Source organism: Brachycentrus maculatus, unplaced genomic scaffold (assembly GCF_059751285.1).
Source record: "Brachycentrus maculatus isolate JH-2025_06_01 unplaced genomic scaffold, ASM5975128v1 h1tg000297l, whole genome shotgun sequence".
NCBI classification, from domain to species: Eukaryota; Metazoa; Arthropoda; class Insecta; order Trichoptera; family Brachycentridae; genus Brachycentrus; species Brachycentrus maculatus.
Genome location: NW_028281048.1, coordinates 1,745,379 through 1,761,953, shown reverse-complemented (window position 1 = coordinate 1,761,953; position 16,575 = coordinate 1,745,379).

The window sequence follows — 16,575 nt, the reverse complement described above, 5'->3', positions numbered from 1 at the left end:
TAAAGTATTAATAATTTGTATTTAAGATGCATACAAACCTCTATATTTTTTTACATCTCAACATAAATGAAGAAGAATATGGAAGTCAGTTGATTTCCGGGGCTTAAGACCGTCATAGGCTGGTTTATTTCTACTGAGTTCGAGTGAGTTCAACCAAAATGTTTCGAATTCGAACAATATTTTTAGAAGTTACAAGAATTTGAGTAGTGTGGTTGTCAATCATGGGTAGAATTGGTGAATGTTACACGTGTATAAAATGATCACTTTAACCAGCCTATGACGGTCGTTATTCCCGTAAATGCCCAGACTTCCATATTCTTCTTCACCTTTGTTGAGGTGTCAAAAAATAATATTAAATATAACTCCTTATTGAAGATAATCCAGATTTGTGAAAAAATATTTTTTCACACCCAAGTGTTGTGCCTTTATATTCTTTAATTTTATAATAATTTAAATTGAGTAAATATTTTTGTAACAACCTGTACGTAATAAGTGTATGCATATGAATATAGCTACGAGCATATATTAGCATTCCACGAACACCGGTTTGGCCGAGATTGTCCTTATTTGAAGGAAAATTCCGAAGTTTCATCTTGGTTTTCCGAAGTTTCAGCTTCGTTTTGTCCCGGCTTGTAAGATTGTAACATAACGTATAAATTACAATAAAAATAGAAGAATATAAGGTTACTTTAAAAGTTTCGCGTCTTCTTTGAGAAATAAAGTTGATTAATTTATGGAAGGAATATTTGTTAGGAAGTCATTAATATTTAAAACTCAGTTTATTAAAAATACATTAGAAAGGCGTATGACGTATTTAAAAAAATAATAAAAAAGTTTTAAAAAATTATTTTTGAGTATGTGAAGCGAATGGATGATGGAATTAGAAGGATATTAGTGCGAGTACAAGAGAATATATTTGACAAATCGCTCACTCCTTTCAACAACGTCATATATAAAAAAAATCGTAATTTTTCAGTTGTGCATATTTTCGGAATGCCCAGAAAATGTACTTTATCCCAGCAAAAGCGGCATATTTTAAACTTAATATTTACCCGCTACAGGGAAAAAAGGGTTGTTTTTCCATTTTGAAGAAAAAATATTGTTTTATATTTTTTTTAAATAAACTAAATATTTTTAAAATTGAGAAAAATTATTCAAGTATAGATTGTACTTTATCCCAGCAAAAGCGGCATATTTTAAACTTAATATTTACCTGCTACACGGAGAAAAGTGTTGTTTTTCCATTTTGAAGAAAAGTTATTGTTTTATTATTTTTTTAAGTACACTAATTATTTTTCAAATAGAGAAAAAACATTCAGGTTTTACCTAAAAAGATCTGTTGAGTAAAAAGTTCAAAAACTGGCTTGATATTTATTTTAAAAACATTTTATTAAATTTTTAAACTTTAAAAACGATCTCCTGAAAAATCTTTTTTTTTTATTTATGTCATTGAAAGGAGTGAGCGAAATGTGAATAGGAGAAAAGAGAAAGACTAACACTTTACTTATGTTATTGATTGTTTCGTCATTCACGTATATGACATGATCAAATTAAAAAACAAAAATCAACACTTTATACAGTTAATTTTAATTTATACAGTTAAACATTTATATTTAAACCTGCAAATGGAAGCATTTGCAGCTTTCGAAACTAGTGATAAAATATAAAAATTAAGTGGTGAAAAGTAAGTGTTTTATTTTTAATATAATCAATTTAATTTTTATTAAAATAAATCATCATTATTGAAATATGATTATCACATTGTACTTTGTGATTTTGGAGATCGTCGAAGGCTGGTTTGAGTGATCACTTTACCCACGTGTAATATTCACCAATACTACCCATGACTAACAACCACACCACTCAAATTCTTGGAACTTCTACATAATATATTGTTAAAATTGAAAATATATTGCTTGAATTGACTAGAATTTCACTAGAGACATCTATAGTGAAATGAAAGAAGTTTTCTTGAAACATTCCAGAAATGTCCAGACTTCCATTTTCTTTTTCATCTATATTGAGATGTCAAAAATAATACAAAAACCATATGTTACATGAAAAAATTACTATATACGCCTGACAAGACCTTTAATTTTGTTTGGTTTATAGAATTTGTATTTAGTACACGTGGATCGGATGAAAGAAGCATAAATTTACTACTCTCCTTGTTCCTATATCGCTCACTCCTTTCAAGAACGTCATAAATAAAAAAAACTTGATTTTTCAGGAGAACGTTTTTAAATTTTAAAAATGTAATACAATGTATTAAAAATAAATATGAAGCCTCTTGTTGAACTTTTTACGGTGCAACATATCTTTTTAGGTAAAACCTAGAGGTTTTTTCTCTATTTGAAAAATATTAAGTATATTTAAAAAAATAATTAAACAAAACCTTTTCTTCAAAATGCAAAAACAACACTTTCTGCCCTGTGGCGAGTAAATATTTAGTTAAAAATATGTCGCTTTTGCTGAGATATGGTACATTTTTTGGGCATTCCGAATACATGCACAAATGAAAATTGTCGATTTTTGATTTATGACGTTCTTGAAAGGAGTGAGCGATACGTACTAGTATAGTAATATTTATCTCAAGTCTGAAATATTGGGTAGGTGACAGGAAAGGGCTTTATTTATGGCGAAGTGCTCAATATGCTTGGATCCTTTTTATTATTAACTGTTGGTGTAATGATTTACAGCGAGAATCAATCTATCCAGGAATTTCTACTATCAAACTAACGTGTTTTACGTTGAAGCTACCAACAAACATAAGTAATGAGATATTACAATTTTGTAATTTAGAATTTAAGTCAGATCTATGAGGGATCGAACCAAAATCAAAAGTTTTTGGTGCGAACCCAGTTTGCCACTCATTAATTCTAAGTCCAACAGAACTCAGTGATTTTTTGTGTTTTATAAACAAAAGTTTTTTTTTATAATTTAAATTCATTTTCTAGACATTTCTACTCTAACCACCTTAAAATTATTAACGCAGTTCTCTTCAAAAATGAGACTAAAAGGCTCTTGCGCTTGGAGAAGGACTTACACTTATTATTTATGTTTGTTAGTAATATAATTTATTTTTATTCATAATTATTTATTTTTGTATTCATTTTAAATCAAACACATATTTTTTAGTCTACTAAGTTGTATTTTATTAACAAAAACACATAAAAAAAGATTTGATAATGCCCTTACAAGGCGAAACAATTGTCACAATAATAATTTTTTATGTGTTTTTGTTAATAAAATACAACTAAGTTGACTCAAAAAATCTGCGTTTGATTTAAAATTAACACATAAATTAAAAATTAGTTCTACAAATTAAACGCCAAATCAGTAAATAATTATTTATTGTGTTTTTTTTTCTTTCTTAGATTAACACGTATATAATTCATTGAATTTATTTTTGCGATGAAATCAGATTTTTTTAAATAGCACTTGTATTAGACCACTAATTGATTTTTACGACTAGTTACGAAACCTACAAATCTTTTCATCGACCGGTGAAAAACTAACTAGCAAAAAATTATTCAGGTATTGGTAGAGATGGGTGAAATTAAAACTAAAGGAAGGAGCTGGACTTGATTTAATGGGAACAAATACAATAATGGCGAGGAATTTCGAAAATGCTTATTATCAATGTTTTATCAGTATTTAAACTTTTATGTTAATATTTCATGACTTGCCTTTTGTATATCGCTCACTCCTTTCAAGAACGTCATAAATCAAAAAACTTGATTTTTCAGGAGAACATTTTTAAAGCTTGAAAATATAATACAATGTATTGAAAATAAATATCATGTCACTTATTGAACTTTTTACTGTGCAACAGATCTTTTTAGGTAAAAATTGAAGGTTTTTTCTCCATTTGAAAAATATTTAGTATATTTAAAAAAATACTTAAACAATACCTTTTCTTCAAAATGCAAAAACAACACTTTTTGCCCTGTAGCGGGTAAAAATTATGTTAAAAATATGCCTCTTTTGCTGGGATATAGTGCATTTTCTGGGCATTCTAAAAACATGCACAACTGAAAATTGACGATTTTTGATTTATGACGTTCTTGAAAGGAGTGAGCGATATGACTGAGTGTAATAATTTATGGTTGTGAGTCAAATGAGTGAAAGATTTCATATGTCGCTCACTCCTTTCAACAACGTCATATATCAAAATACATTATTTTTCAGGAGATCGTTTTTAAAGTTTAAAAATTTAATGAAATGTATTAAAAATAAATATCAAACCACTTATTGAACTTTATACTGTGCAACAGATCTTTTTAGGTAAAACCTGAATGTTTTTTCTCAATTTAAAAAATATCTAGTATATTTAAAAAAAATAAACAATACATTCTCTTCAAAATGTAAAAACAACACTTTATGCCCTGTAGCGAGTAAATATTAAGTTGAAAATATGCCGCTTTTGTTGCAACAAAGTACATTTTCTGGGCATTCCAAAAACATGCACAACTGAGAATTGACGATTTTTGATAAATGACGTTCTTGAAAGGAGTGAGCGATATGAGCACCACAACCCCATAAATATCTCATCTTTGTTACCTTACTCAATTTACTAAGGTGACCTAGCCTCACCTATTTTCAACTTAACCAAACTTAAAATTACCACTTTATGTATGTACTAACTTTAAATAATTCAAATGACTCAAATCACATGTGATTACGCTTGATTAAAAATTTCTAAAAAATACACTCGTAAAATGCGTGTGCAAATACAAAGATATTTGCATTATAATGGATTCCTTAAAATTGCCTTTTTAACGAGCTGACTTAGACAGTAAATATACAATATTACACTAACAAATTATCCAAAACGTTTGTAATCCCTTAATAATTTACTTACCATCTGCCTCTAACCAAAATTAAAATGACCACTTTATCTTTGTGCTAACTTTAAATAATTCAAATGACTCAAATCACGTGTGATTACGCTTGGTTAAAAATTTCTAAAAAATACACTCGCAAAATGCTTGTGCAAATACAAAGAGATTCGCATTTTAATGGATTCCTTAAAAATTGGCTTTTTAACGAGCTGACTTAGACAGTAAATATACAATATTACACTAACAAATTATCCAAAACGTTTGTAATCCCTTAATAATTTATTTACCATCTGCCCTTTGCTCATTTATTAAATTAGCTAACTCGCGTTTAATTTTTAATTAAGGGATAATAGACAACACTGTAAGCATTTTCGTACCATTTATTTTTAAGGATTTTTATTAAATTTTTCAGTCTCTCGTGATTTTTTTTTCACTCGTAATCTAGAGCGAGGATTTCCCTCCAGGATGTATTTTGAATTATTTTACCCAACAGTTAGCATAAACCACTGGGTCCTTTTCGTATTTTTGTTATACTTTTCCAGACATATTTGGTGCGAGATATTCTTTTCCGTGCCAAAACGGCGACACTTTAACGAGGCTATATAAAAAGGTAAGAATTTATGCCCAATTAAACTTTTATCACCCCGACAGATGACTTTGGACCTGTGTTAGCCTTCGGTTAAACTGAGTCTAAATGATATTTTAACTATTTTAGCAAGCACATATTTCTACAACTACAACCATCACGCCGTTTCCCCGCAGGAGTAGGCAGAAAGGATAGAACGCCACACTATTCTGTCTTGACATATCGCTCACTCCATTCAAGAACGTCATAAATCAAAAATCGTTAATTTTCAGTTGTGCATGTTTTCCGAATGCCCAGAAAATGTACTACATCCCAGCAAAAGAGGCATATTTTTAACGTACTATTTACAGAAAATGCTGTTTTTGCATTTTAAAGAAAGGGTTTAATTATTTTTTTAAATATCCTAAATATTTTTCAAATGGAGAAAAAACCTTTAGGTTTTACCTAAAAAGATCTGTTGCATAGTTAAAAGTTCAAAAAATTGCTGATATTTATATTTAATACATTGTGTTATATTTTTAAACTTTAAAAACGTTCTCCTGAAAAATCAAGTTTTTTTTATTTATGACGTTCTTGAAAGGAGTGAGCTATGTGTAGCATTTATCATTCTACCAACTAGATCTAAAACACAATTTTTGAAACTTATTCACAAATATTACCCACGAGTAATGTGATCACTTAACCACCCTATGGTAGGTCATAAGCCCTATAAAATCCTTAACTTCGTTATTTTTCTTCAGTTATATTAAGATGTCAAACTGTAAAAATAATTCGACAATATAAAAAAAAGTGTAGATACTCAGATTTGTACTCACCCAAAATGTTGTAAAAATAAATAGTTCAATTAATTCCTGTTAACCCTGTCTTCGGACCCCGTACTACCCGAATCCGAACTCGTTTCTGTAATACGGAGAAAGGCTGGTTTTACAGTGCCGTTTTCTGACCCAAACGGTGGGATCACTCAAGGAAAATAACTTAATGAACAGGCAAATATAGACCCAAGCGAACGGTGAAGGGAAACAAAGTAACCTGTTTGTATTATATTAACGTCAGTCATTTTTCTTTCTGAGCTTCATAATATTATTAAACGATTAACTCCAAGAAAATAACGTAAAATAAACATTAATTTTCTAGAAGTAAATATTTTTTTATTGTAGAATATTTCTTCATACAAATAAGTAATTTTTTATTTATTGTTTCGGCATTAACTTTGTGGTAAGACATATTACAATGATTAAAGAAAACACTTCGTTTTTTACCACTTGAGTAAAAAACAAAGTGTTTTCTTTAATCAATGTAATTTTTTGTTTGCATTTGATTTATAAAAATTGTTATTCAATTAGCTTAACTTAAAACCATGAGGTTTGAAGTAAAGGTAAATAAATAACTATTTTCATACTCAGTAAATAACTACGTTTGTGTAAAAGCCTCTAAGGTTTATATGGCATACACATTTTATAAAATAAAATTAAAAGAGTAGAAACCTTATATGGAAATCAATTTTTTAAAATGACAGTTAAATTAAATATACACATATAAATATATATATATTTTTACATACATACAATCATGCCTGTATAAACCCACACACATACGCGCACACACACACACACAATATACAAACATAAATAGATATGTGTATGTATGAATATATATATATATATATATATATATATATATATATATATATATATATATATATATATATATATATATATATATATATACACACATATATATATATATATATATATATATATATATATATATATATATATATATATATATATATATATATATATATAATTTCGTATGAATATATTTATATATATATATAAATATATTCATACGAAATTAGTCCATTAGACAGGCTTCTAACGGCCGAGGGTTAATATACATTTATCTATTTAATACTTGTAATATTCTCTTTTCATGCTTAGCTAATTTTTTCAACAGCCTAAATTAAATACCATCCAGAACTGGCTTCTGCTCTTATCCTAATGAAATAAATATAAAGCATTAAGCGTCCATCATAATAATTACATTTTGTTATATGCCATAGTATCATGGGCCGGGTGGAGTCGACGGAAAGCATCTCGTTATTCAGCGTTTCCAAACCTTTTTTGGCTTGCGTACCTACTACTTGGTTGTACATTACGCTTAATTGTGGACGTCCTCACCAAAATGTTATATTTCCCATTTTGTACGAAAATCCTTTAAATGCAAATCTGTTCTGTTTACTGTATTCTATCAAAATCTTAATTAACGTTGCGACAAAACGTGAACGAGTAATTCTTTGTGGAACTAATATCAAATCGCAATAAAACCTTGCAATTTTACAAGCTAGAATTCCTGATCAATCTTAAAACTTAAAATTGTGGAATTGTGTAATTGGTTTTCTTTTTTATGAATGTAACTATTTTTTATTATAAACATTTACTAAATGTAAAGCTGTACAATTTCCGAATAAATAAAAATAAACATTTTAAAAATATATATATTTCTAATGGAAATGTAACAATTTGGCGAGGACCATCACATTTGTACCACTTCTTTAAAATTATTGTATTACGAGAAATTTGTTATCCTATTTGCATAATGAATTTTATTTGGTGACTATATTTCCCAAAATTCATTTATTCAAGTTAAAAAAAATATCGAAGGTTTTTTTCCTGATAAAATGAGACATTTGAACATTACATAAGTATCTCTTTTTTTTTAAAGGTGCTGAAGTTCATTTCTTATCGCAATTCAAAACCAAGATATTTCAAGAATTTTTTTCCACATTTTTTTTTTAAATTTACATATGTAGATTCAAATTATTTGCATTATATTTTTTATCCAAAAAGCACAAATATTAATAGAAAATAAATGTTTATGAAATTAATAAACTATAATTAATTTTAAACTAAATGTAAAAATTTAATTCAATTTAGTACACAGTCGACAATTAAATAAATTGTGAATTGCGTACTGATAAACTAACTTAAATTGAAAATTATAGGAATAATACAATAGTTTGAATAAAAATTTTATTGACAACATTTTGAGTGTATCATAGCCTATGCTTACTCGTGAGTGGATTTACTCTTTACGTTTAAAGTAACTTTAATTTCATGTAATTCATGAGTGAAAATTCTAGGCAAAAACACTCGCCAAATTTTTATGTCTGCCATTACTGATTATTTGTACGCGTACCACAGGTTGGGAACCGCTATCTTTATCGAATAAGTACTTAGCAAATTAATTTATCTAGCTAATAAAATGGGTCTCGTAAATCTAATTAGAATTTCGCATTTTATGTGTGTCCCATTCATTAGACTAATCCCAGCTTAACCTGCTTTTATGCTGTGAGATGATTTTTCCCGGACGTTTCTCTCAAAAGACGAAAAGACATACTAACGTAATTTCCCTCAGAACGCGTTTTATCGCTGAAATCGTTTTTTTTACTTAACACTTATAGTATGGGCACTTACGAGTATAGTATTATTTACAACATTTTGAGTTTGTCCAAACACTTGTTCACAAATCTGAATTATCTTCAATTAGGAGTTATTTTATATTCCTTGAATGTTTTATGCAGATACTTTGTGGCACATTTTATAAACCTTATAAAATAAAATAACTTTGTTTTAACCACTTTTATTGGTACACTTTATCCAACCAAGAACCTTGTCATCATCAGGGTCTATGTACTAAACTCAACATTGAAATTCGCATAGTTAAAAACAACATTTTAGAGTTTTATACATCTTTTTTTTTTAAATCATAATATTTAAATCATATTTTCATATAGTGTACGGAGTGCGTGGAAGTTTTTGGTAAGGGAAGGGTTATTAACTATGAGTATTTCAATGTTTTAGAACTAAGTACATAAATCCTGATGATAACAAGGTTCTTGTCGAAACCGGTTGGATTAAGTGTACCAATAAAAAGTGGTTAAAACAAAGTTGTTTATATTTAAAAGTTTATTTTTATATTGTTTTTTTTTTATATCTCAACATAGATGAAGAATATGGAAGTCTAGGCATTAACAAGGTTTACGACTGTCATAGGCTGGTTTGTAAACCAACTTTTGACGTTATGACTGTAATGTTAATTTCCGCCTTGCATTTTTTAATGAATTCCAGGAAAAATAAATCCTAAGTGGAGAAAACCTAGATTAATGAAGTATTTGGACACACTCAAAATATTCTGAATAATGTACAGTTTACCAAACTTATTATTATAGCAACATAACCCAGTACGATTTTTTTAAGACCCATGTTTGTAGAGTTCCAATTTAGCATATTGAAAAATTTTGGTAGTGAAAAAAAATGGTTTTCATCCCTTCGTGTGTAGGTAGGTCGTTCTACATTTTTAAGCTTAAATTATTCATGAAGGTGTCTTCGCTTTGAGAAGGGTTGTAGCCCCCTGATACCATGATAAACTTCAGTTTTGAGGTTCTTTTTTCAATTCCCTACTCCGAAACAATGGTTATTTTCTCTATTTTTTAATATCGAAAACTTTGTAATCATTTTATCGTTATATTATTAACGTAAACGCCTAAAACGAGGACCTTTACAATATTTTTTTATATTTAAAAAAAATATATGAAAATATAAAAAAAAACAATATTTCGAAACATATTACACACATAAGTCATATATATGATATTCCCGATGAGTAATGTACTTTTCTCACTTTGGGTCATGAGATCATGCTTAATAAGACTGAAACACAAATAAGAATATTACAAAAAAGAATAAAAATTCAACAAATCTAATACACGGCAAATATTGAACAATAAACAGGTATAATTAATAGGCATATAAATATACAAGATAAGATGCATGTTTTAAAGAATTAAATGAGAAAATACAACTGATAACCTGTCATAGTTTATGTTTGGATCAGGGTAAAGACCAAGGTAAAAGATTTGGCTCAAAGAATCGCGGAACAAAAGTGTAAAGGTCATGTGGTACGTATGTCTGTGGTACGTGGACGAAAAACGTGCTTGACTGGAGGCCTAGAAAAGATGGTCCTATGACATTAAAAAGTGCACTGGAAGAGAGTCTTATTATTATACAATATATTACATTGTAATATATTGTATTATTTCTCCAAATAATACAATATATTACAATGATCCACAAAGTTAGTACTTTAAATATTCAAAATAAAATGCATTTTTCCTTGTTTTTTTATATTCATCCTTGTTAAGATAAGTATTTTTAAAACCAATAATACATTTATAGAGAGAATTCCAATTATTTTATCATATTATTTTAAACAACATGTAATATATTATGTCTCCGTAGTGTAATGGTCAGCACGCTCGGCTACCGTTCTGGAGGTCCCGGGTTCTATTCTCAGGGGGGTCAAATAAATATAAGTGATTTTTTCACCCTAATATTTATTCTCTATTACCCTGGACTGGTACCTGAAGCGGAGGGCTGATCACCTTTCCTTCATGTGTGAACGATCAAGATAACACTGCGTTTGTATGATGCAGTGCCCTTTGCACCATTGGGGTGCGGATAAGGGTTTGAATGAATATTTTATGTAAAAATAGGCTACGACCGTTAATAAAGGGGAAAAAAAGATGCTGTGAATAAATTTGAATTGAGTGCAATTTTAAAATAATCAAACCCGATAGTTTATTCTCGGTACACAAAGTGCTTACCGATGTACAATGAAAACTGATTACCTTACTTAGCGCAACAAATTAATGTTTTTAATAAGTTTTAAGCACAAAACATTAATGAAATAAGGGTTGCTATATATATTAAAGTAAACGTAATTTTAGTTTAATGGATTGTAAACGTTTAAGCACCTATACCGTAAAAATAATGGGTCGTTTTAACACCAGTAGATGAGCGAAAGAAAAATCTTTATTTAATTATAGATTTAGTATTTTATTTTTAGATATCTATATTAATTTAAACATTAAATGTTCAAATCACACACTGATTTTAAGAGTCTATTAAATTGTATTTTATTGTTAAACACATAATAAAATAATACAAAAATAAAATTTGTGACAACTGTTTTGCTTTGTTTTGGCATTTTCTAACTGATGTCATGACAGTGACATCATTTGAAAATGCCATTAAAATTACTAAAAGCATCAGCGTTTGGTTTTAACATTTAATATATATAAAAATATAATTTTGGAGTTTCATTTCAATTTAATATTAAATTTTGAGGCCGTTTTTCTTTTAGATACCTATTTCTTTTCTCAATATTTTTAGTTTCACCCAATCCTTGTTCACAAATCGCGGGTTTGTCTCCGCTACGAAGATATTAATATTGATATATCAACATCGATGAAGAAGAATAACAATAGCTGCGTATCTACAGGGCTAATGACTTGTCGTAGGCTGGTTCAATCACTTTATGCATGTGTAACATTTGAAAAATTTCCCATGATTAACTACTCAAATTAAGGAATTTATATTTATGAACCATAAATATATATAGTCACCTTCTTACACGTGCCATTTCTTTAGCACCAAGTTGAGTTGAGAAAGTTATTTTAATTATAAAACGACTCTTAAATTTATTAAATCTTTTTCTTAAAATAAAATAAAACTTCAGAAAAATATTTTTACATATTTATATTTTTTTATATTTAATAAACAAAAGGACAATTTCAAGTCTTTTAATTACTCTCTCTAATAAATTTATATTTCAAATTCAGTTTTAAATAAAGTATTTTTTATTAGCTTATTTTTTTATTATTGAAATGAGCAGTACTCTCTTTAAGAGGAGTAACTCATTACTCAAAAATAATTCAAAATTTATTAATACATGTATCATTAAATATCTTAACAATGAATTCATAAATGAACAGAAATAAAAGTAGTTTTTATTATATTTTTTTTATTTTAAGGAATAACCTCTAAGCCTCTAGTTTTAGAAGCTGTCTGCCTACGTGTAGGCTAGTAAGGATAGGGAAGATAAATGTGAAAATTACATCACAAACACCCAGACCAATTGAAAATAAATCTTTCGTGAATTTATTTTGCAATTCGCGGGAATCAAACCGCGACGCCTGTTTACGACGAGCGTCTACCCAACTACGCCGTGGCGCCTGTCTTTTGAATTAATATAATATTAATTTTTTTTTTGGGAATTGTACGGCTTTACATTAAAAAAAAATAAAATAAAAAATAGTTACAGTAACAATAATAAACATTACATTACACAAACAAAAATTGTTACATTAATAATAATAAAGTTAATGAAACAATTCCACATTTTATGTTATAATTACTTTTAAAACATTTTTGATGCCAAGGTTTTTCTGAAGAAATGAAGTGATCAAATATTCGAAGATTTAAAACGGGAATAAAGTTTGTCATTTTCGCATTAAAATCAAGAGCGAGCGATTTATTCGGCTTTGATATTCGACTTTTTGATTAATCCCAGACTTTCCAATGTATTACTTTATAAATATAAACATATAGAAGCGAATGGTCTCGTATCGATTACCGCCACTGCCCCCCGAGCACATAGCCTTCCCGGCTGGTAAATAAGCCAACGCAATAAAACCGATGATATTCCATCCAATTACATTAAAGTTCGTTAAATAGCAATAAGCGGTGAACGAGAGAACCCAAATCACTTTGTATCGCAAGCTGTAATTTGAACGTGTGGTGGATTTTCAATTGTATTTAATTGAACTTTATTTGAATCGTTTGAGAGTGTTGATTAACATCATGTGATCCATGGACGTACATACCGCTCACTCCTTTCAAGAACGTCATGAATCAAAAATCGACAATTTTCAGTTGTGCATGTTTTCGGAATGCCCAGAAAATGTACTATATCCCAGCAAAAGAGGCATATTTTAAACTTAATATTTACCCGCTACAGGGCAAAAAGTGTTGTTAATTAAATGAAAAGGTATTTTTAATTAATTTTTTTTGAAAATGCTAAATATTTTTAAATGGAGATAAAACCTTCAGGTTTTACCTTAAAAGATCTGTTGCAAAGTAAAAAGTTCAATAAGTGGCTTGATATTTATTTTTAAAACATTGTATTATATTTTTAAACTTTAAAAACGTTCTCCTGAAAAATCAAGTTTTTTGATTTATGACGTTCTTGAAAGGAGTGAGCGATACGTGTAAATGGATTGATTTTGTCGATAAAATTCTCAAACATACAAGTGTTTTCTACATGGCTTTATTCTTTATTCGATTTTATCATTAGCTGGTTTTTGACGCACGAATTGATGGTCGTGTGACATTGGACACAGGAAAGCTCGCTCTTTTAAAAATAGGGTGTACTAGGGGTGTTAATTTTGTTAACCGTTAAATTGATTGATACCAAAAGTTGCCGTTTACAATCAAAATGAAATTAATTCTTGAAATATGTTTTCAGTAGAAAAAAGGCTTTTCTAAACATTTTTTAAAAAAAGGCAAATTTTTACAAAACTTTCTTCTAAATGATGGAAACTTTTGAATGCTTTATGTATTTATTGTCCATTACTTAGCTTATTTTTATTTACTGAACCATTTAATCTATTAAATTCTTTACTTAATAACTATCAACAATACATTCATATAAATTTTTTTATCATTATTTTACATACCCTTATAATGTTCATACGTTGCATCAAAATGCTTCTTACTTTATATATATATATATATATATATATATATATATATATATATATATATATATATATATATATATATATATATATATAAATATATATATATCTATATATATATATATCTATATATATATATATATATATATATATATATATATATATATATATATATATATATATATATATATATATATATATATATATATATATATATATATATATATTTATATATATAATTACTCGTTTATGTAAATTTTACTAGATTTTGGTTTAGTTCTCACATTTCTTATTGAAACTGCATTTATGTGGTGAAAAAAACGATTTTCTTTTATTTGACCGACACCGGGTTTTGTCATTACCAACATGGTGATGTCGGTAAAGACGAAACTCAGTCACGGGTCAAATAAAATTAAAACGAAAAAAAAACTATTTGGATGTTATTTTTATGTAAATGTTGTTTTTTTTTATTATGTATTTCTCTATTTTAGATTACTTCTTTGTTGCTGCAGTTTTCACGATTTTAATTATTACAAGTCTCAATCGCACAACCCTTTTCAGCAATTAGTGTACAAACAGTGGGTGTCCACGGCTTGAACAAAAGATAATTATTTAAAACACGACAAACCTTCGTTGAAAAACCACAAATGTTTTTAACAGCAATCACTTAGGAGTATAGCGCGCTTTAAACTAAAAGTTTGTATTTTACTGCCCTTTAAAATGTAGATGTACAAATCGCACTTACTGGCAACATTGTAGTCTGGGAATTGAAATGCTTTAAAAGTATGCGAAATTGAACTGTCGCATATAAATGTGTAATGTGTAGCTTCCGAGATTTTATTATAAATACGTAAAGTGTTTCTCTTTAGCGTTCTGACTATTTTACTGCTGGGCATATTTTGTAACGTGCGCTTGTATCATTTATTTTTAATTTAAATTTCACTGGTAAATACCACTTTTTATGAAATAGTGGTAATAACTAAGTAAAACTTAAAATTAATCGGAAATATATTCCCCAAAGTTCCTGCTGAATCAATTACTGAAATTGATTTTTATAAGGTACGTAACGACTGGTTTAGTTTATTAGTATAAATAAGACATATTACTGTTTTAAGATATTTTATATTCCAAATTACCAATGCCCGAATAAATGAATTATAAATAAATAAAATATTTTCAATTACAAATGTACTTGTGCATTATTTATTCCTTTGGTATAAATTTTATGGAATAATAGGATAATTTAAATATAAAAGTAAAACAGTTAAACGAAAATAAAAATAAAAATGTATATTATTCTCAATATTATTAATATTTAAAGCATTTACTTTGTGGTTAGTAATTTTTATTTTTTATTTTTCAAAAATGTTAATAAAATTAGTATATAACCACTCACCGAGATTTTTACGTCTATTAGTAGTATTGTTTGCATACTGTGTTAGTGATTGTCCTGACGAAGAGACGGGTACGTCTTGAAACCGGTAGACGTAAAAATCTCGGTGAGTGGTTATATTCTAATTTTATTAACATTTTTGAAAAAAAATTAAAAAATAAGAATGTATGTTCACCTGTTGATGAGAACATCTGTAGTTCTCAAAACTAGTCGTGTTTAAATTTATAAACTTAAAAGTGGTTAAACAGTCCGATTGATAAATATATTCTTAATTTGACGTGACGTTTAATTTTCTGCTTTTGACCTTTGTTTTATGTATTTCAAGACATCAAAGTAAAATAAAAATTTATAAAATTAATTCGTCTTCATTGGTATTGAAAAATATTTTATTTATAATTTTTTATGCTGCGAGAAATAAAATAAGCCTATTAATATAAACCATAACTGAAAAACTCATAACGCAACTTTATATTTTGGACCATAAAAATGCTTTCGTTGTATTTATTACAGGTGGTAATAAATATTACGAAAGCATTTTTATCCCCCAGTTTCAGTCCGGTTCGTTAAATTCGAATTAGTAAAAGCTTCAAGTATTGAAGCTTCGATGCGAGATAAAAAGATGGGTGGGTATTTTGAAAACAGTTTAAGCTGATGTTCGCAACTTAAAAGTTATTTAAATGTCAATAAAAAAGCTATAATAATTCATCAAAGTATTGCTGAATTGTAGTTTTATGGTGGTGTTATTTTAGTCTGAATTCATATTTTGAAAACATTGATATTAAATTCACTTCTGTGCATATAAAAATAACTCCTCAGTTATTTTTACACTTAAAGACTTAAACACACTTAAAATTTTGTGAATAAAATAACTGGTTACATATAATTTGCTTCATTAAAAATATAAAGAAATCAGGCGTCCATCAGTATGTGAAATAATTCGGGTATCCAAAAAACCGATTCGTGTGGTTTTCAATTATGGATATAATGGTGAATGTTACTCGTGTACAAAGTTATCACTTAAACCAGCTTTTGATGGGTCGTAATCACTGTAAATATCCAGACTATCATTTTGTTCTTCGTCTTTGTTGAGACGTTAAATAAAATACTGATACTGATAAAATGATTTTCATTGAAAAAAATATTAAAAAACACA